The sequence below is a fragment of the Bison bison genome, unplaced genomic scaffold, assembly GCF_000754665.1.
Source record: "Bison bison bison isolate TAMUID 2011002044 unplaced genomic scaffold, Bison_UMD1.0 scf7180017864035, whole genome shotgun sequence".
Lineage (NCBI taxonomy): Eukaryota > Metazoa > Chordata > Mammalia > Artiodactyla > Bovidae > Bison > Bison bison.
The window spans coordinates 13,687,585-13,712,921 of record NW_011494607.1 but is presented as its reverse complement, the minus strand read 5'-3'; positions in this window follow the sequence as shown (position 1 = coordinate 13,712,921).

Below are 25,337 nucleotides of genomic sequence, written 5' to 3'. Positions count from 1 at the left end.
TTCACCTATTTTAATATTTTCCCCTTTGTCTTTTAATAATTTCAGTATGTTGAAATATAAATGTAGATTGCAGTTTATTTAATCTGCCAAAGAGTCCTTGGAATTTTTTAAAAATATGGATACATTGTCTTTTGTTCAATTTGGAAAATTCTTAGCCATTATCTTTTAAATACTTAACTCTACCTAAATTTCTCTTGCCTATTTCTAGGGTTCTATTAGGTGTTTGATCTTATTGTGTATTCTTTTTCTTACCATATCTTTCAAAATGTCTATCTTTTTCTATCTCTGTGCTTATTCTGGATAGGTTCTTCTGATCTTCCAGTTTATTATTTTTCTATTTGACTAGGACACTTTTTTTAATCCATTTTTTTTATCCATTATGGTATTTTTTATTTCTGTGAGTTTAATTTGTTTGGTTTATAAAGCTTTTATGTCATTTTTAAGATTTCTTGCTTGTTTCTATGTGAAACTTTTAAACATGTATACTCTTTCTTAAACAGTCTTTTGGGATGATAAACTGCTATGGGCCCTTAAAATTCTTTCCGAGTATTCAAAAAAATGAAATCTTTGAATGTTCTTTATTTGGGCCGTTTCTTAGGGTTGTGTTTGCAATGGCAACCATGAAGGGTGAGGGAACATCTCTCTCTGGGCAAAAATCAGGCAGTTTTGTTTGCTATAAAAGTGGTGAATCTAGCAAGTTTTCCATTAATACAGCCTACTTTGTATAAAGATATCCACCACAGGCACTGTGCCACTCATGAGACTTATGAGACATGGTAAAGCAGTGTGAACATTGTGTTGAGTACATTCAAACTACTGCTTTGTCACTAAATAATAAAAGTTTGTATCAGATCTGGTGGCTAGCGTCAGCTTCTACTATCTTGTGTTTGGTTGCTAAGTCTTGTCCAAGCTTTTGCGACCCCACAGTCTGTGGCCTGCCAGGCTCCTCTGTCCATGCAATACCCAGGCAAGAATATTGGAGTGGGTTGCTGTTTTGTTCTCCAGGGGATCTTCCCATACCCAAGGATCAAACCCGTGTCTCTTGCATTGTAAACATTCTTTACCGCTGGGTCACCAGGGAAGTCCTCTTCTACTATCTACTGTATGGTAAGAGGGCAACTTTTTGTCTGCATATGTTCAACACTTCATGAAACAAATAGGAAACATAATACACATCTGAATAATACACATATGAAACAAGGTGCTTGGTAAATATGTATTTTATGCTGTCATTGAACAAAAAAGCCTGATAGAGAAATACTGTCTTAAGGCAGATATATAACAAAGTTATTAAATATAATTTGCAATATTTAAAGTAATTTTATTTTAGTTTATAACAATTATTTTCTCAAAACTCTGGAACTGCTCTGCAAAATTTAAATCTTCTGAAGTAAGTTTTATTGAGTTTCTTTCTATTTTGTCTGAAAATTGTTTGCCTTAGAACTTGTATAAGATAGAGTTAACTGCAATGAAATGACTATGAATATTTATCTCCACAGGTTATATTAATATATTTTTCTATCTCATAGAAAATAAATTAGAACTGTACTTATATGTGCCTACTTTCTAGAAAAGATGGTTTATTTGGAAGTAAAATAAGTTGAATCTGATTGCCTGTTGGGGCATGATAAAATAACATCATTTTGAAGATCCCAGTGCATAATATTTTAATATAATTTATTCAAAAGTTCACAATTCTATAGTACATGGGTCATGACAATGAACATAAGTTAAATGAAAAATCTAAACAAAGTCACACTTGTAATTTATACAATTTTAAGAGGTAATTTTAATATCAATCTTTATAATAATTTAAATCTAAGTATAAACTTCACCAAGTGTATAGAACTTGGAAGATAATTTTTAAGTCAATTTATAATCACTGCTCTTTATAGAAACTGATCAACTTTAATTTTCCTATAAATTTTCATAAATTCCTTTGTTTCAAGCATAGATCTTAGGAAACAATTATTAACTATTAGTTTTGAAAGAAAATAGTTATATCTTCATAGATAGTCCAGAACAAGCAGCTTCACATTATATCTTGATGCTGTGTAGGTGTATATGCCTATAAAATGACTATCAATCTGATTTGCACAGATTTTTTTTTTAATCCTTTGATATGCATGCTTTACAAGGTCTAGAAGCCTCAAAGTTTTGGTTTAAATGGTGCCAGACATAAAGCAGAAAAGTATTGATTTTGATCCAAATTCCACAAAATCAAAAGTTTGCCTGGCCACAAATCCAACATTTTACTGTCTAACTGTGATTGCAGTGAGAACTAAAGTATTGCTTTTATTCCTTTTATCCAACATTTTGCAGGACATTTCAGGACTTGATTTATGGCTTTGAGGAATCAAGACTAGGTGTTAACCCACAAAGAAGAATTTAAACAACCAATTGCATATGTTCCTTCAAAGACATACTCTTGGCACCTGATGTACTTGTTGAACTCCTTGGTTAAATGGTTATGTCTAGATTATGTGGCCAATGGAGAATCTTCCCAGTCTTTCATTGATACAGCTTTAGAAGAATTTTTATATGATCTATCATTCACATTTCCCACAAATGTTATATTATTTAAAGCATTTATAATCCGTGTAACTCCCAAATTATAATCAGACATTCAAGAGGCCCATGCCTGAGATGGAAATAATGTATAGGTAGACATACCTAGGCTTCCCTGGTGGCTCAGATGGTAAAGCGCCTGCCTACAACGCGGGAAACCTTCCTGGGTCAGGAGGATCCCCTGGAGAAGTAAATGGCAACCCACTCCAGTACTCTTGCCTGGAAAATCTCATGGAGGGAGGATCCTGGTGGGCTACAGTCCATGGGGTCGCAAAGAGTCGGACACGACTAAGTGACTTCACTTTCTTTCACTTTCAGACATACCAAGTCTTTCTTATAAGAGGACACATTATTTTGGAAATGTGGGATGGAGGATAGGATTTCATTGTATAACCCAGGCAGCTCAGAAATACCCTAATTTTGCAGTTGAGAGAGGAACAGTAAGTCTATATTTTGACCTATTACACTCACATTATTCCCTGGTGGCTTAGATGGTAAAGCGTCTACCCATAATGCAGGAGATCTGGGTTCGATACCTGGGTTGGAAAGATCCCCTGAAGAAGGAAATGGCAACCCACTCCAGTACTCTTGCCTGGAAAATCCCATGGACGGAGGACTCCATGGGGTCGCAGAGAGTCAAACACGACCCAGCAACTTCACTTTCACTTTAAACTCACATGCTAACATATGTTAATAGTTGAAAAATAGTTTTGTAAATATCTCTTTTTGAAAATACCTATATAAAAATCCTTGCCAGTCTGACAAGAAAATTGGAAGATCATTGACACTTCTTTCCTATTTTTTCATCCTTTTTTTCTGCCTTCAATCAGCTAAGGTTCACTCTTCTCCCCAACAAATATATACATACATATGTATATATATGAGGAGAAGGGGATGACAGAGGATGAATTGGTTGGATGGCATCACCAACCTGATGGTCATGAGTTTGGGCAGGCTCCAGGAGTTGGTGATGGACAGGGAGGTCTGGTGCACTGTGGTCCATGGGGTCACAAAGAGACACGACTGAGCAACTGAACTGAACTGATGTTTATATATATATATATATGTATATATATATACATATATATGTATATATTTATATGTATATATATATATTTATGTATATGTATTTGTATACATATTTGTATATGTATGTGTATTTGTATATATATATTTGTATGTATGTATGTATGTATATTTGTATATATATATATTGTATATTGTATATATTGTATATATATTGTATATATTGTATTATATTGTATATATATTGTATATATTGTATATATATTGTAATATATTGTAATATATCATATATATTGTATATATTGTATTGTATATATATTGTATTGTATTGTATATATTATACATTTATATTCAATATATACAATTGATACAATATATATATATATTGTATATATCAATATATACAATTGATACAATATATACAATATATACAATTCAATATATATATACAATACTACATATTTTATACCCTTTCTGCCATAACTAATTCTCTAAGAAGCTTAAAGATTGATGTAAAAGGCAGAGATATAAAGAGCTAAGTATAATTAAAATAAAAAAAGCTAAGCAAGGTGTGATATACTTGTTGCACTAGTGAGAAAATGATTAAAAATATTAATGAAATCAGATAAGGTTTGCTGGAGAAGGTACTTATCTAAGTAAAATTATCTAACAAAAAAGGGAATATATATATAATTACATGTAGTATATATAAAATTATAATTTTTAGATGTAGACTAATAACCACATGAAAAATCTGTTTATTGTAGTCACTAGGAACACAGTCTATAGGCTACATCTGCTTTGACTCAAATCCAACTTTTTGTACTTCCCTACTCCATGTTATTACAAAGCCAGTTTCCCCACCTAAAATGTTGACTTTGTAGTACTCCACACTTCATAGTATTTTTATGAAATACTATGGTATTATGAAATTATGAAATACCATAGTATTATGTAAAGCTAACAGTGTGCCTTGAAAAATACTAAAGAATCCCATAAATGGTTACATGCTTGAAACCTGTGATATGCATATGGTATTGGAGTTTATAGGTAGAGATTGGAAGAAGAGATGGAAAGGATATTCTGGTTCAGTGAATGGTGTTTCAAGTACATGAAGTCATGAATGAAACAGTTTGCTGAGAGATAATAGTTAGTATGGCCAGGAAGCTAAATTCAAGGTTATAGGAAGGGGCAGAAGACGTACTGAAATTTATTTCTTTTTGAGAATGCATGTCTTTATTTTGTGAATAGCTTTATTATATTATTAGTCTTATAAAGTTTTCAGCTCATTTCAGTCACTTAGTCACGTCTGACTCTTTGCGACCCCATGAATCGCAGCACGCCAGACCTCCCTGTCCATCACCAACTCCCGGAGTTCACTCAGACGCACATCCATCGAGTCCGTGATGCCATCCAGCCATCTCATCCTCTGTCGTCCCCTTCTCCTCCTGCCCCCAATCCTTCCCAGAATCAGAGTCTTTTCCAATGAGTCATCTCTTTGCATGAGGTGACCAAAGTATTGGAGTTTCAGCTTTAGCATCATTCCTTCCAAAGAAATCCCAGGGCTGATCTCCTTTAGAATGGACTAGTTGGATCTCCTTGCAGTCCAAGGACTCTCAACACTCTTCTCCAACACCACAGTTCATAAGCGTCAATTCTTCGTGCTCAGCCTTCTTCACAGTCCAACTCTCATATCCATACATGACCACTGGAAAAACCATAGCCTTGACTAGACAGACCTTTGTTGGCAAAGTAACGTCTCTGCTTTTGAATATGCTATTTAGGTTGGTCATAACTTTCCTTCCAAGGAATACACATCTTTTACTTTCATGGCTGCAATACATTTAATACCAAAATCTCAAACAAGTTGCCAGTTCCCTGATTAGAGTGCAGACTATGTATTTTATGTTAGGAGTTATGGAAGTGACCAGGAAGGAGCTCTGGGGCAGAGTCAGAAGGAGACTTAAAAGTCAAAACTCTTTGGATTAACAGTGATGGTTTACTTAGAAGACACTGATAATAAAATAAAAATAAAACTCTCAAGAATGAATAAAAGGGCAGTGTAGATACCCAATATGGAGATATTGATTAAAACTATTCCTTTTCAAGCAATAGAAATCCATTCTGAGCAACTCAAACAAGAAGGGAATCAGTGGAAAAGTTTTAGTAGGACTCACAGAAATTAACACAAAATCTAGAAAACCCATCTGTGTAAAGATCAGTGATCACCCAAGGCCTAGGTTAAAAATCATAGTAACAACAAATTTTCATTTTCATTCCAGTACAATTGCTGATTTAAATTCCAGGGAGAAGGAATAATCAGTCTGTGTAGACTGGGTCATTTCCAACATTATGCTCAAGGATTGAACTTAGATTAACATTCCAACCTGTTTGTGGTCAAAGAATGTCTGGTAGTTTGCAAAAGGAAATAGGCTTTGTTGTCAAAAGAAAATAAAATAAATGTCAGGTGGCTCCTACAGATTGCTCTTTTAATTAAAATTAATAAACTCCTTTTATTAAAAAATTGAGAGACTTTCAGTATACCAGTATAACAACTTACCCCGATGATTATTCCTCCTATGAATGCTAGACTTTTAAAAAAAAATTATATTTTTATTGAAGGATAATTGCTTTACAGAATTTTGTTGTTTTCTGTCAAACCTCAACATGAATCAGCCATAGGTGTACATGTATCCCCTCCCTCCTATGAACCCTCCTCCCATTTCCCTCCCCATCCTACCCCTCCATATTGACATAGAGGCCCTGTTTGAATTTCCTGAGCCATACATCAAATTCCCATTGGCCATCTATTTTACACATGGTAATGTAAGTTTCCATGTTACTCTTTCCATACATCTCACCCTCTCCTCCCCTCTCCCCATTTCCATAAGTCTATTCTCTATGTCTGTTTCTCCATTGCTGCCCTGTGAATAAATTCTTCAGTACCATTTTTCTAGATTCCATATATAAGCATTAGAATACAATATTTATCTTTCTCTTTCTCACTTACTTCACTCTGTATAATAGGTTCTAGGTTCACCCACCTCATTAGAACTGACTCAAAGGAATTCTTTTTTATGATTGAGTAATTTTCCACTGTGTATATGTACCACAACTTCTTTATCCATTCATCTGTCAAAGGACATCTAGGTTGCTTCCATGTTCTAGCTATTGTATATAATGCTGCAGTGAACAATGGGAGGCATGTGTGTTTTTCAATTTTGGTTTCCTCAGGGTATATGCCTAAGAGTGGGACTGCTGGATTATATGGTGGTTTTATTCCTAGCTTTTTAAGGAATCTCCATACGGTCTTCCACAGTGGCTGTATCAATTTACATTCCCAACAGTGCAAAAGCATTCCATTTTCTCCACACCCTCTCTAGCATTTATTGTTTGTAGAATTTTTGATGATTGCCATTCTAACCAGTGTGAGGTGATATATCGCATTGTAGTTTTGATTTGCATTTCTCTAATAATGAGTGATGTTGAGCATCTTTTCTTGTGTCTGTTAGCCATCTATATGTCTTCTTTGGAGAAATGTCTGTTTAGGTCTTTGTCCCACTTTTTGATTGGGTTATTTGTTTTTCTGGTATTGAGTTGTATGAGCTGCTTGTATATTTTGGAAATTAATCCTTTGTCAGTTGCAGACTGCTAATTGATACAGAATCAAGAATTTAGAACCAGGTGAGTAGCAAGACAGAATGAGAGAAGGTCTAGAAATTGTGATGGAGAGTTTCTTTTGGCAGAAGTAAGCCACTGAAAGCAGCTTGATTTTGTGAACGATTATTGCTTTTCTTAAAGAAACATATCAGAGTGGACAGCATTCCTGTGTTCTTTATTGAAAAGCTCCTGATGTATAATGGTTTCACGTCAATTATCTTTGCTTCTGAGAACATATACGTGCTTGTTTGAATTGTAACCAAAACGTAAAACTTGGGTGAAGAAATGGCTTAGTAAATTAATAGATATTGTATGGTTTTTATTCTATATTTTATATCAAGGTTTTATGATAGATTTCCAGAAATGGATGTTTATAAATACTTTCATATTCCAAGAATAAAAGGCTTTTTAAAGGACTTCTGGTCTCCAGTTTTGCACGTGGAATTCATTCAGCTCAGTTCAGTTCAGTCACTCAGTCATGTCCAACTCTTTGCGACCCATGAACTGCAGCACGCCAGGCCTCCCTGTCCATCACCAACTCCCGGAGTTCACACAAATTCATGTCCATCGAGTCAGTGATGCCATCTAGCCATCTCATCCTCTGTCGACAGCTTCTCCTCCTACCCCAATCCTCCTCAGCAGCACAGTCTTTTCCAATGAGTCAACTCTTCGCATGAGGTGGCCAAAGTACTGGAGTTTCAGCTTTAGCATCATTCCTTCCAAAGAAATCCCAGGGCTGATCTCCTTTAGAATGGACTGGTTGGATCTCCTTGCAGTCCAAGGGACTCTCAAGAGTCTTCTCCAACACCACAGTTCAAAAGCATCAATTCTTTGGCCCTCAGCTTTCTTCACAGTCCAAATTTCACATCCATACATGACCACTGGAAAAACCATAGCCTTGACTAGATGGACCTTTGTTGGCAAAGTAATGTCTCTGCTTTTCAATATGCTATCTAGGTGGGTCAGAGCTTCCCTTCCAAGGAGTAAGTGTCTTTTAATTTCATGGCTACAATCACCATCTTCATTGATTTTGGAGCCCCCCCAAAATACAGTCTGACACTGTTTCCACTGTTTCCCCATCTATTTCCCATGAAGTGATGGGACCAGATGCCATGATCTTCGTTTTCTGAATGTTGAGCTTTAAGCCATTTTCACTCTCCTCTTTCACCTTCATCAAGAGGCTTTTTAGCTCCTATTCACTTTCTGCCATAAGGGTGGTGTCATCTGCATATCTGAGGTTATTGATATTTCTCCCTGCAATCTTTACTCCAGCTTGTGCTTCTTCCAGCCCAGCGTTTCTCATGATGTACTCTGCATATAAGTTAAATAAGCAGGGTGACAATATACAGCCTTGACATACTCCTTTTCCTATTTGAAACCAGTCTGTAATTCCATGTCCAGTTCTAACTGTTGCTTCCTTACCTGCATACAGGTTTCTCAAGAAGCAGGTCAGGTGGTCTGGTATTCCCATCTCTTTCAGAATTTTCCACAGTTTATTGTGATCCACACAGTCAAAGCCTTTGGCATAGTCCATAAAGCAGAAATAGATGCTTTGCTGGAACTTTCTTGCTTTTTTGATCATCCAGCAGATGTTGGAAATTTGATCTCTTGTTCCTCTGCCTTTTCTAAAACCAGCTTGAACATTTGGAAGTTCACAGTTCACATCTTGCTGAAGCCTGGCTTGGAGAATTTTGAGCATTACTTTACTAGCGTGTGAGATAGGTGCAGTTGTGCGGTAGTTTGAGCATTCTTTGACATTGCCTTTCTTTGGGATTGGAATGAAAACTGACATTTTCCAGTCCTTTGGCCACTGCTGAGTTTTCCAGATTTGCTGGCATATTGAGTGCAGCACTTTCACAGTATCATCTTTCAGGATTTGAAATAGCTCAACTGGAATTCCATCACCTCCACTAGCTTTGTTTGTAGTGATGCTTCCTAAGGCCCACTTGACTTCACATTCCAGGATGTCTGGCTCTGGGTGAGTGATCACACCACTGTGATTATCTTGGTGATGAAGATCTTTTTTGTATAGTTCTTCTGTGTATTCTTGCCACCTCTTCTTAATATCTTCTGCTTCTGTTAGGTCCATACCATTTCTGTCCTTTGTCGAGTCCATCTTTGCATGAAATGTTCCCTTGGTATCTCTAATTTTCTTGAAGAGATCTCTAGTCTTTCCCGTTCTAATGTTTTCCTCTATTTCTTTGCACTGATTGCTGAGGAAGGGTTTCTTATCTCTCATTGCTCTTCTTTGGAACTCTGAATTCAGATACTTATATCTTTCCTTTTCTCCTTTGCTTTTCACTTCTCTTCTTTACACAGCTATTTGTAGGCCTCCCCAACAGCCATTTTGCTTTTTTGCATTTCTTTTCCATGGGGATGGCCTTGATCCCTGTCTCCTATACAATGTCACGAACCTCTGTCGATAGTTCATCATTACCCCATTGTAAAAGACTCATCCCAAGTAAAAAGAAGAATAGACTTCAGTTCAGTTTAGTCGCTCAGTAGTGTCGGACTCTTCGTGACCCCATGAATCGCAGCATGCCAGGCCTCCCTGTCCATCACCAACTCCCGGAGTTCACTCAGACTCACATCTATCGAGTCCGTGATGCCATCCAGCCATCTCATCCTCTGTTGTCCCCTTCTCCTCCTGCCCCCAATTCCTCCCAGCATCAGAATCTTTTCCAATGAGTCAACGCTTCTCATGAGGTGGCCAAAGTACTGGAGTTTCAGCTTGAGCATCATTCTCTCCAAAGAAATCCCAGGGCTGATCTCCTTCAGAATGGAATGGTTGGATCTCCTTGTAGTCCAAGGGACTCTCAAGAGTCTTCTCCAACACCACAGTTCAAAAGCATCAATTCTTCGGCGTTCAGCCTTCTTCACAGTCCAACTCTCACATCCATACATGACCACAGGAAAAACCATAGCCTTGACTAGACAGGCCTTTGTTGGCAAAGTAATGTCTCTGCTTTTGAATATGCTATCTAGGTTGGTCGTAACTTTCCTTCCAAGGAGTAAGCGTCTTTTAATTTCATGGCTGTAGTCACCATGTGCAGTGATTTTGGAGCCCCCCCAAAATAAAGTGTGACACTGTTTCTACTGTTTCCCCATCTATTTCCCATGAAGTGATGGGACTGGATCCCATGATCTTTGTTTTCTGAATGTTGAGATTTAAGCCAACTTTTTCACTCTCCTCTTTCACTTTCATCAATAGTCTCTTTAGTTCCTCGTCACTTTCTGCCATTAGGGTGGTGTCATCTGCATATCTGAGGTTGTTGATATTTCTCCTGGCAATCTTGATTCCAGCTTGTGCTTCTTCCAGCCCAGCGTTTCTCATGATGTACTCTGCATATAAGTTAAATAAGCAGCCATTTTGCTTTTTTGCATTTCTTTTCTAGAGTGCCAGGCTGCGATGGTGTGGGAACGGCTGAGAAGAGCTACCCAAGTCCGAGATCAGTGGTGGCACCCGGGAGGAGCTACCTCACGTCTGAGGTCAGAGGCAGCAGCTGAGAGGAGATACCCCGCGAACGAGGTCAGGGGTGATGGCCGGGAGGGGCTACCCTACGCATGAGGCCAGGGGCAGCGGCCGGGAGGACCAACCCCACGCCCACGGCCAGGGGCAGCAGCCTGGGGGACCAATCCCACGTCCAAGGAGCAGTGGCTGCGTGGGTGCAGCAGGGCCTAGAGGAGCTATCCCATGTTGAAGGTCATGAAAGGCGGTGGTGAGGAGATACCCCTCGTCCAAGGTCAGGAGCAGCGGCTGCGCTTTGCTGGAGCCACCGTGAAGAGATACCCCATGCTCAAGGTAAGAGAAACCCAAGTAAGATGGTAGGTGTTGCAAGAGGGCATCAGAGGGCAGACACACTGAAACCATACTCACAGAAAATTAGTCAATCTAATCACACTAGGACCACAGCCTTGTCTAACTCAATAAAACTAAGTCATGCCTGAGGGGCAACCCAAGATGGACGGGTCATGGTGGAGAGATCTGACAGAATGTGGTCCACTGGAGAAGGGAATGGCAAACCACTTCAGTATTCTTGCCTTGAGAACCCCATGAACAGTATGAAAAGGCAAAATGATAGGATAGTGAAAGAGGAATTCCCCAGGTCAGTAGGGGCCCAATACACTACTGGAGATTAGTGGAGAAATAACTCCAGAAAGAATGAAGGGATGGAGCCAAAGCAAAAACAGTACCCAGCTATGGATGTGAGTGGTGATAGAAGCAAGGTCCGATGCTGTAAAGAGCAATATTGCATAGGAACCTGGAATGTCAGGTCCATGAATCAAGGCAAATTGGAAGTGGTCAAACAAGAGATGGCAAGAGTAAATGTCGACATTCTAGGAATCTGGGTGAATTTAATTCAGATGACCATTATATCTACTACTTCAGGCAGGAATCCCTCAGAGAAAATGGAGTAGCATCATGGTCCACAAAAGAGTCCGAAATGCAGTACTTGGATGCAATCTCAAAAACGACAGAATGATCTCTGTTCATTTCCAAGGCAAACCATTCAATATCACAGTAATCCAAGTCTATGCCCAAACCAGTAAGGCTGAAGAAGCTGAAGTTGAACAGTTCTATGAAGACATACAAGATCTTTTAGAACTAACACCCCCAAAAATGTCCTTTTCATTATAGGGGACTGGAATGCAGAAGTAGGAAGTCAAGAAACACCTGGAGTAACAGGCAAATTTGGCCTTGGAAAATGGAATGAAACAGGGCAAAGGCTGATAGAGTTTTGCCAAGAAAATGCACTGGTCATAGCAAACACCCTCTTCCAACAACACAAGAGAAGACTCTACACATGGACATCACCAGATGGTCAACACCGAAATCAGATTGATTATATTCTCTACAGCCAAAGATGGAGAAGCTCTATACAGTCAACGAAAACAAGACCAGGAGCTGACTATGGCGCAGATCATGAACACCTTATTACCAAATTCAGACTGCAATTGAAGAAAGTAGGGAAAACTACTAGACCATTCAGGTATGACCTAAATCAAATCCCTTATGATTCTACAGTGGAAGTGAGAAATAGATTTAGGGGCCTAGATCTGATAGATAGAGTGCCTGATGACCTATGGACTGAGGTTCATGACATTGTACAGGAGACAGGGATCAAGACCATCCCCATGGAAAAGAAATGCAAAAAAAAAAAAAAAAAAAGAATAGACTTATTAGTCAGCAAATCTTTGAAACATAAGAGAAGTAACTGCTGTGTGCTGCATGCTAAGTTTCTTCAGTCATGTCTGACTCTTGCTACTTTATGGACTGTAACCTGCCAGGCTCCTCTGTCTAAGGGGTTCTCCAGGCAAGAATACTGGAGTGGGTTTCCATGCCCTGCCCCAGGGGATCTTCCCGACCTGAAGGACACAGGGAAAACCAATGTACCCAAGACTGGAGAGTCAGATAGTTAAATGCAGGGAGTTGTGTTTATTAGAGCAGAGACTCAGGAGTAGAAACACCCTATAACTAGATAACTAGTACCAGGTAGGAAAACCTGAATTTAATTGATAAATTGTGGGAGGCTCAATGTGACAACTCTGAGGGTTAAAAACTCCAGCCATAGAATTCTCTTTTCTCTGCCTGCAATTTTTGAGATTTACTTATGGAGCTCAATCAATTTCTCAGAGATTGGAGTTGGGGGATCATCGAGGGGAAAGACCTCTTTTGGCTTCTGGCAGGGGGAGGTGAAAAGGCAACCTTTTTCTTTTTTTTTCTTAATAAGGCTTGCCTTCTAGGAAAGCTAGCCAATCAGAACCCAGCCTGCTGGTGTATTATGAGAGTCTAACTGATAGGAAGAAGGGAAATACCAACTCCTGCCACAACTAGCCATCCTGTCCAACATAAGGCAGATAGAACAAAATCAAAAGCAATAAGGTGAAGAAAGACATGAAGTTCATGATCCAGAGTCACTAAAAGACTGAGACCTAATCATATAACTATAGAAAATGTCCCCTCTGCCTACATCTCACTGCCACATTACTAAAAGTCTATTTATAGCAGTTCTTTATCTAGAATAAATTACAAGGCATACCGAGAGGCAAAATAACAGAATTTGAAAAGACAGAGCAAGCATTAGAATCAGAAATCTTAGGGATGTCAGAATTATCAGACAAGGAGTTTTACTTAAACAACTGTGACTAATATTTTAGGGGCTCTACTGGATAATATAGACAATATGAAAAAACAGGTGGACAATGGAAGCAGAGAGATGGAAATCCTAAGAAAGAGTTTAAAAAATCCTAGAGGTCAAAAATACTTATAGAAATAATTGTGCTTATCAGTAGACTGTACATGGCTAAGGCAAAAATCTCTAAGCTAGAGGATATAGCAATAGAATCCTCAAAAGCTGAAAGGCAAATAGAACAGACTGGAAAAACAGAACAGAACATCCCTGAACTGTGAGAGAAAATACAAAAGGTATAATATATGTGTAATTGGAAAATAAAAAGTAGAAAGATAAAAAATAATGTAAGATATATTTGAGGCAATAATTATGAGAATTTCCCAAATCTATTTCAGACATCAAGCCACACATTCAGAAAGCTCAGACACCATGTTGGATAAAAGCAAAACAAACAGAAAACCTCCCACATGTTACATCTAGGCATATCATTTTCAAAATGTGGAAATTCAAAGATAAATTCCTAAAATAAGCCAAAAGGAGAAAATACCTTACCTATGGAGGAACAAAGATGAAAATTGTATTTGATTTCTCAGAAGCCATGTAAGCAAGAAGAGACTAGAGTGAAATATTTAAAGTGTTGAGAAGGGGAACAGCAACAACAACAAAAACAACCTGAAATTCTGTACCCTGTGACATTATCCTTTAAAAGTGAAGAAGAATTAAAGACTTTCAGATAAGCAAACATTGAGGGAATTTATTGCTAGTGAACCCACATTAAAAAGTCATAAATTCCTTAGAAGGAATAGAGTATAGATCAGAAACTCAGGTCTTTATACAGTAAGGAAGGCATTTGAAAAGGAATAAATGAAGATAAAAGTAAAAATGATTATTTTTATTCTTAATTGATCCAACGATAACTGCTCAAAATAATGATACAAACAGTATGTTTTATTGTGAATGTATATGTATATATCTTATTGTATACATACTTGTCTGTGCTTAAATATGTATATATAAATGATGTGAAGTCAGTGGTGATACAAGTGAAGGGAGAGAGGAATCAGGATTATTTTGCTATTATGAAAAATACAATACCCATGAAGTGGTATTGAAATGGTCTTAAATTAGGTCTAAATGTATATTGTAAACTAGAGCTCACAATAAAAAAATAAAAAATGAAGTAAACAAACATGCTAAGAAAGAAGAGAAACTGAATCATAGATAATGCTCAATTAAACCACAAAAAGCAGAAAAAGTAGGAAAAATAATAAGGATAGCAAAGAGAAATCAGTAACAAATATAATAGATATTAATAAAACTATCTCAATAACTGCTGTGAATGTTAGTTGTTGAAGTGCACCAGTTAAAAGACAGAGATTGTCAGAGTGGGTCCAAAATTATATGTAATCTATAAGAAACAAAATTTAAATACAAAGACAGCTAGATTAAAAGTAAATGGGGTACATGCGTCTCTGGGTATATGCCTACTGGTGGTATTGTTGGGTTCTAGTCCTAGTTTTTAATGCAATCTCTGTACTGTTCTCCATAGTGGCTGTATCAATCCACATTCCCACCAGCAGTACAAAAGGATTCCCTTTCCTCCACATCCTCTCCAGCATTTATGTTTAGGTTTTTTGATTATGGCCATTCTGACCAGTGTGAGGTGATACCTCATTGCAGTTTTGATTTGCATTTCTCTAATAATGAGCTATGTTGATCATTTTTTCATGTGTTTATTAACCATTTGTATGTCTTTGGAGAAATGTCTGTTTAGGCCCTCTGCCCATTTTCTGACTGGGCTGTTTGTTTTCCTGTTGTTGAGCTGTATGAGCTGCTTATATACTGAGATTAATCCTTTGTCAGTTGTTTCATTTGTGATTATTTTCTCCCATTTTGAGGGTTGTCTCTTATTTATTGTTTCTTTTGCTGTGCAAAAGTTTTTAAGTTTAATTAAGTCCCATTTGTTTATTTTTATTTCTGTTACTCTAGAAGATAGGTCAAGGAGGATCTTGCTGTGGTATTTGTCAAAAAGAAATGCCTGTGTTTTCCTCTAAGAACTTTATAGTTTCTGGACTTACATTTAAGTTTTTCTTCCATTTTGAGTTTATTTTTGTATATGGTGTTAGGAAGTGTTCTAGTTTCATTCTTTTATATGTAGTTATCCAGTTTTCCCAGCACCACTTATTGAAGAGGCTGTCTTTTCTCCATTGTATATACTTGCCTTCTTTGTCAAAGATAAGGTGCCCATAGGACCATGGGTTTATCTCTGGGCTTTCTATCTTTTTCCATTCATCTATATTTCTGTTTTTCTTTTTTTTTTTTTTTGTCAGCACCATGCTGTCTTGAGGACTGTGTTGCAGAACTATTTACAATAGCTAGGACATGTGCTGTGCTGTGCTTAGTCACTCAGTTGTGTCCAACTCTTTGCCACCCCATGGACTGTAGCCCACCAGGCTCCTCTGTCCATGGGGATTCTCCAGGCAAGACTTCTGGAGACTACTACCACTTCCCTTCTTCCAGGGGATCTTCCTAGCCCAAGGATTGAAGCCAGGTCTCCCATATTTCACACAGGGTCTTTATCATCTGAGCTGCCAGGGAAGGTCAACAATGCTGGAATAGGTAGGATACTGCTTCTCCAGGGGATCTTCTTGACCCGGGAATTGAACCAGGACCTACTGCTTTGCAAGTAGATTCTTTACCAGCTGAGCTACCAGGGAAACCCAGCTAGGACATGGCAGTAACCTAAATGTTCATCAATAGATGAATGGAAAAAGAAGTTATGGTACATATATACAATGGAATTTTACTCAGCCATGGAAAAGAGCACATTTGAGTCAGTCATAATGAGGTGAATGGACCTAGAGCCTGTTACACAGAGTGAAGAAAGTCAGAAAGAGAAAAATATTGTATTTAACACACACATATGAATCTAGACAAATCATACTGATGAACCTATATGCAGGGAAGCAATAGAGACACACACATAGAGAACAGACTTGTGGACACAGTAGGGAAAGTAGAGTGTGGGACAAATTGAGAGACTAGCATGGAAACATATACATTATTCTGTGTTAAATAGCCAATGGAAATTTTCTATATGATACAGGGAGCACTTGATACAAATCAAGTGCTCTGTGACAACCATGAGGGATGGGATGGTGGGGGTGGGAGGGAGGTTTAAGAGGGAGACGACATATGTATAGCTATGACAGATTCATGTTAATGCATGTCAGAGACCAACACAATATTGAAAAGCAATTATCCTCCAATTAAAAATAAATAATTTTTTAAAACAAAAAAATTCTTAGGACTTCCCTGGTGATCCAGTGGTTAAGATACTTTACTTCCACTTCAGGGGGCATGCATTTGATCTCTGGTCAGGGAAGATCCCACATACTTGGCAAAAAAAAAAAAAATCTTAAATAACCATTTGCTGCACTTATAATTTTTAGGAAAATGAAAGTAAAAAATATAAATAATATCACTCTTTCCTACCTATTTCTCAAGTTATTTATAAGACACAGTGAGAAAGTGCTTATGGAAACTAAAAGTTAATCACTGTTTGCCTGTCCATTATGATTATGATCAAAACTGGTCCTGCCTGACTGCTTTCTACCACTATTTTAACAGAAAGTTAGAAGTGCACAGAACAAACCAGGAGATGCCATGGCCATAAAGATGGGACAGGTAATGATGGAGGGTCCAGGCTCCACCTCAGTGCTTCTCAGCCTGAGTTGTACTTTAGAATCATCTGGAAAGTTTAAAAATATAAACCAAGTGAATCAGAATGTCCAGCTACAGGGCCAAGCATCAGCATTTCCCTCAAGCTTTCTCAGTAAATTTCAGTGTATGGTGGGGTTGGGAACTTCTCTTATACATATAGGAAAGCTTGGCACTGGAAGCCCCTGTTTTATTGTTTATTGGAAGAAAGGGGTGGGGCTGAGTAGGCTGGGAGATGGTCAAGCCCTAAAAGAAATCCTTCGAAGGTCTGAATGTCTTAGAATGCAGTCAGGCCTTTGTCCAGTAATCTATGTTATAATCTCACTTGGTATTTTCCACTGGGTAGAGTTGAGGAAAAACTAGAGTATGAGGCCCCCACTAGAAACTGGTCTAATTCTTTTATTAAAAAAATACCTAGTCTGTGTAATATAGATAATAATGACAACACACATTTCTAGAACAAATTTCAGCTCTCAATCCAGTGTTCTGGGAATTACCTCATTGGAGACCTACAAGGGCAATTTTTTCACATTGGTGGACACTTATTCCAGCATTCCCCCACTTAATTATTATTTCAGGGATGTATAATTGATATACAATAAACTGAAGATGTTTAAGTGTGCGACTTGGTACATTTTGGTATTTGTATATTCAAACTATCACCACATTCAGGCTATGAATATACTTTTCACCCCCACAGAATTTCCTCAGGCCCCTTCAAAATCACTCCATGTGACCTCATCCCCATTTCCAGGCAACCATGGATCTAGTTTCTATTATTCTTATTTAGTATGCATTTTCTAGAATTTTATAAATGAGTGGAGATATACATAATTTGCCTACCTGTTTTCATCCACCACAATTACTTTGAGATGTATCCATATTTACCCATATTGTTGTTTACAAGTATCCTATTTTATGGATATATTTATTCATTTATTTCACAATATATTCATTCTCTTATAGTTGTTTCCAGTTTGGGACTATACAAATAGAGCAGCTATAAATATTCACATGCAAGTTCTTACAGGGATATATGCTTTAGTTCTTTGCCTAGCAGTGGAATAGCTGTATCATATAGTGAATGAATGTTTTACTTTTTAATAAACTATCAAACTGTTTACTAAAGTGGTCATATCATTTCACATTCCCATCAGGAGGGTATGAATTTCCAATTCCTCCAACTCCTCAATAGTTGGTATGACCAGTCTTTTTAATTTTATCTATTCTTTTAAGTATGTAGTAATATCTCATTATGGTTACTTCCTTAATGACTAATGATGAACATCAACCCTCACCTCATAGGAGATAGACAGATACACATATATATCTCCAAAATAAATTATAAAGTTAAATACAAAAACAAAAATTATGAAAAATTATGAAAAAAATACAAAAACCTTGGGGACAAAAGATTTCTTAGGACATAAAAGGAAAAACAGTAATTGTAAAATAATATAATGAACTTTTGCAAAACTAGAATATTTTGCTGTTCTAAAGATATTATTAAGAGAGTGAAAAGGCAGGCACAGTCTGGCAAAGAGTTTTGTAAAGCAAATACCTGGTAAAAGACTTGTGTTGAGAATATATAAAGAACTTTCAACACTCAATACAAGAAAACAATCTTACAAAAAAAAGTAAGTGGATGTCATGAAGACATGGAGGAAACTTAAGTTTATATTTATTTAGTGGAAGAAGCCAATATGAAAAAGCTACATACTGTACGATTTCAACTATGTGATGTTCTGAAAAAGGTATAACTGAGATATTAAAAAGATTAGTGGTTGCCAAAGGTTGGGGATTGGGGAGAGAAAGAAATCTGTGGAGCAAACAGATATTTTTAGGGCAGTGAAAATACTGTATGAACCCTACTATTTCAGGGAAATTGCAGTGCCTTAACTTTATTTTGTGGTTGACCTTGTTACTGATTATTGAGCATTTTAGTTATTTGACTTTCCATGATAATGATCAGAAAGATTCCTAAATTGCTTTGATTCATAGGCAATTAAATGATTCTATACCTCACTTTGTGCTGTATAAGAAGATTATACAATTTATCTTGTCTAATAAGGTAGAAAAATAGTAGTGATATGCTATTATAGTGTTTCTTTTTCTTTTCTTTTTTTTTTTGTGCAAGTTAGTGCTAGAAATACACATGAAAGAAAAATGATTTAAATGTGTAATATCCAATTTTAAAACAATTTTGTTGGATGTCAATTCATCATACTTTTGTCCAAGTTGCTCTATGGGTACTAGTTATGTGAATGACCATGAATATACATTGTTTACAGCAAATTAAATGGTTAGTTTGAGATACTATTTTTCACTTGAGAAATATTTTTTGTATCAAACTAATAATTGAAGGGCCCATTGCTTTAATCTATTCTACTGTTGTCCTTCAAAAATTATACTTTATCAAATCGCCCATCACGCTGCTAAGTCACTTCAGTCATGTCCGACTCTGTGCGACCCCATAGACGGCAGCCCACCAGGCTCCCCCATCCCTGGGATTCACCAGGCAAGAACACTGGAGTGGGTTGCCATTTCCTTCTCCAATGCATGAAAGTGAATAGTGAAAGTGAAGTCGCTCAGTTGTTTCCGACTCTTAGCAACCCCATGGACTGCAGCCTACCAGGCTCCTCTGTCCATGGGATTTTCCAGCCAAGAGTACTGGAGTGAGGTGCCATTGCCTTCTCCGACCCATCATAGATCAGCAAAAATATATTTTAACTAGATATAGAGTCTGATGTACAAACTCTGATACCTAAAGTGTATGTATCCTAAATATGAAAACTTTTTGAGTGTTTTTTCACAATTGCTAGCATAAAATCACTAATGGAAAAATCCTCCTACAGTTGTAATTATTGATATCCAAAATAGGATAATATGATGCTGTGTAGATATAGTTGTTCATAAAGTAAGTAAAAAATACTGACTCATGACCGGTATTTAGGCAAGATTAAGTGAATGTGGGTGGTCACTTCTAAATTAAGGTGGATGAATGAATTTTTACATGTTGTTAAGAGGATAACCCTTATATTAACAAGTATATACTAGTTAGAGGTTCAGCAGCCATCCAGAGTATGGAATGACCTTAAGATTGGAAGCTTCCTTTTAAAAACAAACTAGAAGGAGCCTCGTCTGTATATAAGGAAGCACCATTTGTACTTGTAGACTAACTTCTTCCAGTTAGGAAAACATTTTGATTTTAATGGAATGGAATTTTTGTTGCTGTTCTTACTCTCAATTAAATCCTAATTTTAATAATTCAGTTTGCTATCAGGAAATGCTCATGATGAGTGAATGTAGGAGAAAGAAAGGCTATAAATCATATAATTCTAACTATGTGAAAAGTATATAATAAGAGAAAAGAGGACCTAGTGTATGGCATAGGCAACTCTGTTCAATATTCTGTAATAAACTAAACTGGAAAAGAATTTGAAAAAGAATGCTGCTGCTAAGTCACTTCAGTCGAGTCCGACTCTGTGAGACCCCATAGACGGCAGCCCACCAGGCTCCCCCATCCCTGAGATTCTCCAGGCAAGAACACTGGAGTGGGTTGCCATTTCCTTCTCCGATGCATGAAAGTGAAAAGGGAAAGTGAAGTTGCTCAGTCGTGTTCGACTCCTAGTGACCCCTTGGAATGCAGCCTACCAGGCTCTTCTGTCCGTGGGATTTTCCAGGCAAGAGTACTGGAGTGGGTGGCCACTGCCTTCTCCATGAAAAAGAATAGATATGTGTATATGTGTAGCAGAATCACTTTGCAGAACACCTGAGACTTAACACATTAACACATTGTTAATCAACTACATACTCCAGTAGAAAAGAAAAACAAAAAATAAAATTACTTCTATCTTTTCACTAAAAAAGAAAAATGAATCAGTCAGTTTATCATTCTTTCCAAGGACCACTGCTTGATGCCTAGGGGTCAATGCAAGGTCTTTAATTTGGAGGAGAAATGGCATGTTTACAGTCATGTTAGAAACTTAGATTACTATATCCTTATGCTTCTGACCACCACCTACTTGCTTACTCTGGGATCTTTAAATTATTGTCTGTGTGGTAGATGTGGGCAACTACAATTTAAGTTTTTCCAGGTATTTCTGATGCACAATGTTGCTTGAAAACCACTGTGCAAGTGGCAGCCTTCCCCCAGACTGTATTGGTAAATGGTCCTCAGTCTAAGATCCTCTTTCTATTTAATCCCTAGAATCTATCCACATTTCTGGTGAGGTAAAACTTTCCTGGTAAGTATAAACCTCACTCTTTATCTTAACTATGTCCCATGACAACACATCAAAACAAAATCTTCCCTTGAATGGATGTCAAAACTTGTACACAGTCTAATAGAGAACTACATCTATAAAACTCATTTTTTCTCCTTGTTGGATAACATATCTTTCTCCTAAAAAACTTGAAATTACAACAGAAAAAAATTCATGTCCAACCATGACAAAAGGTATATGCAATATGATGCACTCTTACTTAGATAATAATAGATTTATGTGTATACATGTTTATTTTTATTTGAATCACATATAATTCTCTCACATTATTATATGTTACAACAGAGGCTTTTACCTTAAATTAAAACTCATAAATCTTGATCATGTTGAATTATTATTTATCTTTATTGATATAAAATACTGAATTTCTGTACAACACTTTTCAAGAGAGGAAATCCTTTACTTTCTTTGAAATCTTTGAGGCTTTGAAAGGTTTGCACTCACTTGACCCATCCCATTGCTAAAAGAGTAAAATGATTCATGAGACTTAACAGTTACAGACTGCAGTGCTACCTATGAATACCAACTACTGTCTCGACCCTCAGATCCAAGTAGTAAAAGAGAAGTATATGAAAAAGCCTCCACTCAGTCATACCTGGCTTCATTCTTAAACTGTTTCCAGAGAAAACTTCTTTTTGTTCTTGACAAACCAGAATATTTGTATTATTAATAGAAAATCCCCTCCTACTCCAAAAATCTATAAGCAATACACTGAAAATTATAGAGGGAAGATAGTATAGAATTTATAAAAGTATCTATAGTAGTTCAGTTCAAAATCTTACTTTAGGCTTTCATTTCAAAATTTGACTTTTGTGCTTCAAATCCGTAAGATCTTCCCATGCTGTACTCACACCATGATGTTTAGCCTACCTTCACTGATGCTCCCACTTTCCAGTTGTCACCCAGGCTCTCACTCTTCCATCCATTCATCAGGTAGAGCACTAAACCATTCTTCAAGCTTCCACCTCCTCAGTTGAGTAATATCACTTGTCTAATATTTTATAAGATCTTCTAATTTGATTATTTCTTTGTGCTTAGTAGACAAAAATTTTAAGATGTTTTCTTATAAGGCAGTTTGTGTTGAGCGTACACTTCAAATTAGTTTTATTTTGGAAAATTTTCCTTCCTAAAAATCTGAGTCATTAACTTCCAACCTGTGGGCATCAGAGCAAGGTGCAACAGAATCTATCAGTTCAGTTCAGTCGCTCAGTCATGTCCAACTCTTGGCGACCCAATGGACTGCAGCACACCAGGCTTCCTTGGCCATCACCAACTTCAAGAGCTTGCTCAGATTCATGTCCATAGCATCACAGATGCCATATAAAAAATCTATATGCACACCAAAATATGTGTAACATGACTGTGGAATGATTTTCCAAATGTATGTTAATGAAATGCATGTTGTTAAAAATAATTATCAGTAGCTATTGGGATAGCTTTATATAAATCACTAAAATACAAATATCACATGAGAGTTATATGCAAAATCCCACCTAAGAGTTTTGGGGGAGAATGCCTAAAGAAGACACAATAGAAATTCCAGATAGTCACTTCATTCTCAAATGGAGCTAGTGTAAGTCTGTTGCCCACTACCCTTGCCCCCAGTACTGTGTGTTTCATATTTAGTTGAAACTAAAATTAAACATGTTCTTCAAAAAGCATCAGAGATCAGTAATAACAAAAGGACTTAAGTGATTTTTCTGTATTTTTTTACAGATTATCAAATAGATCAAGACAATATTTTCACATTTTCTCTTCTAGCTACACCACACAAATCTATTATTGATTCCTATGGCATCACTGACTCGATGGACATGAGTCTGTGTGAACTCCGGGAGTTGGTGATGGACAGGGAGGCCTGGCGTGCTGCGATCCATGGGGTCGCAGAGTCAGACACGACTGAGCGACTGAACTGAACTGACTCAAAATAATAAAATTCCTGAGGATGCAGAAAATGTAGCCCATCAAAAGATCTTAATTATTATAGGGGGAGTAGAGCAGATACACTTTTACTTGTCTAGGCTCTAAACCATTTTTATTGTCTCTGAGAACTGAGGTGAACTGGTTTAGTGGTTTCATTTCAGTTCAGTTGCTCAGTTGTGTTGGACTCTTTGCAACCCCATGGACTGCACAATGCCAGGCTTCACTGTCCATCATCAACACCCTGAGCTTATTCAAACTCATGTCCATTGAATAGGTGATGCCATCCAACCGTCCCATCCTCTGTCGTCCCCTTCTCCTCCCACCTTCAATCTTTCCCAGCATAAGGGTCTTTTCCAATGAGTCCCGTCTTTGCATCATATGGCCAAAGTATTGGAGTTTCAGCTTCAGCATCACTTCTTCCAGTGAATATTCAGGATTAATTTCCTTTAGGATGGACTGGTTGGATCATCTTGCTGTCCAAGGGACTCTCAAGAGTCTTCGCCAACACCACAGTTCAAAAGTATCAATCCTTCGGCACTCAGCTTTCTTTTTTTTTTTTTTAATTTTATTTTATTTTTAAACTTTACAATATTGTAGTAGTTTTGCCAAATATCGAAATGAATCTGCCACAGGTATACCTGTGTTCCCCATCCTGAACCCTCCTCCCCCCTCCCTCCCCATACCCTCCCTCTGGGTCGTCCCAGTGCACCAGGCCCAAGCATCCAGTATCGTGCATCGAACCTGGACTGGCGACTCATTTCATACATGATACTATACATGTTTCAATGCCATTCTCCCAAATCTCCCCACCCTCTTCCTCTCCCACAGAGTCCATAAGACTGATCTATACGTCAGTGTCTCTTTTGCTGTCTCGTACACAGGGTTATTGTTACCATCTTTCTAAATTCCATATATATGCGTTAGTATACTGTATTGGTATTTTTCTTTCTGGCTTACTTCACTCTGTATAATAGGTTCCAGTTTCATCCATCTCATTAGAACTGATTCAAATGTATTCTTTTTAATGGCTGAGTAATACTCCATTGTGTATATGTACCACAGCTGTCTTATCCATTCATCTGCTGATGGGCATCTAGGTTGCTTCCATGTCCTGGCTATTATAAACAGTGCTGCGATGAACATTGGGGTACACGTGTCTCTTTCCCTTCTGGTTTCCTCAGTGTGTATGCCCAGCAGTGGGATTGCTGGATCACAAGGCAGTTCTATTTCCAGTTTTTTAAGGAATCTCCACACTGTTCTCCATAGTGGCGCTACTAGTTTGCATTCCCACCAACAGTGTAAGAGAGTTCCCTTTTCTCCACACCCTCTCCAGCATTTATTGCTTGTAGACTTTTGGATCCCACTCTCATGTCCATACACGACTACTGGAAAAACCATAGCTTTGACTAGATGGATCTTTGTTGGCAAAGTAATGTCCCTGCTTTTTGCCATGTTATCTAGGTTGGTCATAACTTTTCTTCCAAAAAACAACCGTCTTTTAATTTCATTGCTGCAGTCACCATCTGCAGTGACTTTGGAGCCCCCCAAAATAAAGTCTGCCACTGTTTCCACTGTTTCCCCATCTATTTGCGGTGAAGTGATGAGACTAGATGTCATAATCTTAATTTTCTGAATGTTGAGCTTTAAGCCAATGTTTTTACTCTCCTTTTTCACTTTCATCAAAAGGCTTTTTAGTTCTTCATCACTTACTTCTATTAGGGTGGTTTCATCTGCATATCTGAAGTTATTTATATTTCTCATGGCAATCTTGATTCCAGCTTGTGCTTCATCCAGCCCAGTGTTTCTTATGATGTACTCTGCACATAAGTTAAATAAGCAGGATGACAATATACAGCCTCCTTTCCCTATTTGGAACCAGTCTGTTCTTGCATGTCCAGTTCTAACTGTTGCTTCTTGACCTGCATACAGATTTCTCAAGGGGCAGGTCAGGTGTCCTAATATTCCCATCTCTTGAAGAATTTTCCACAATTTGTTGTGATCCATACAGTCAAAGGCTTTG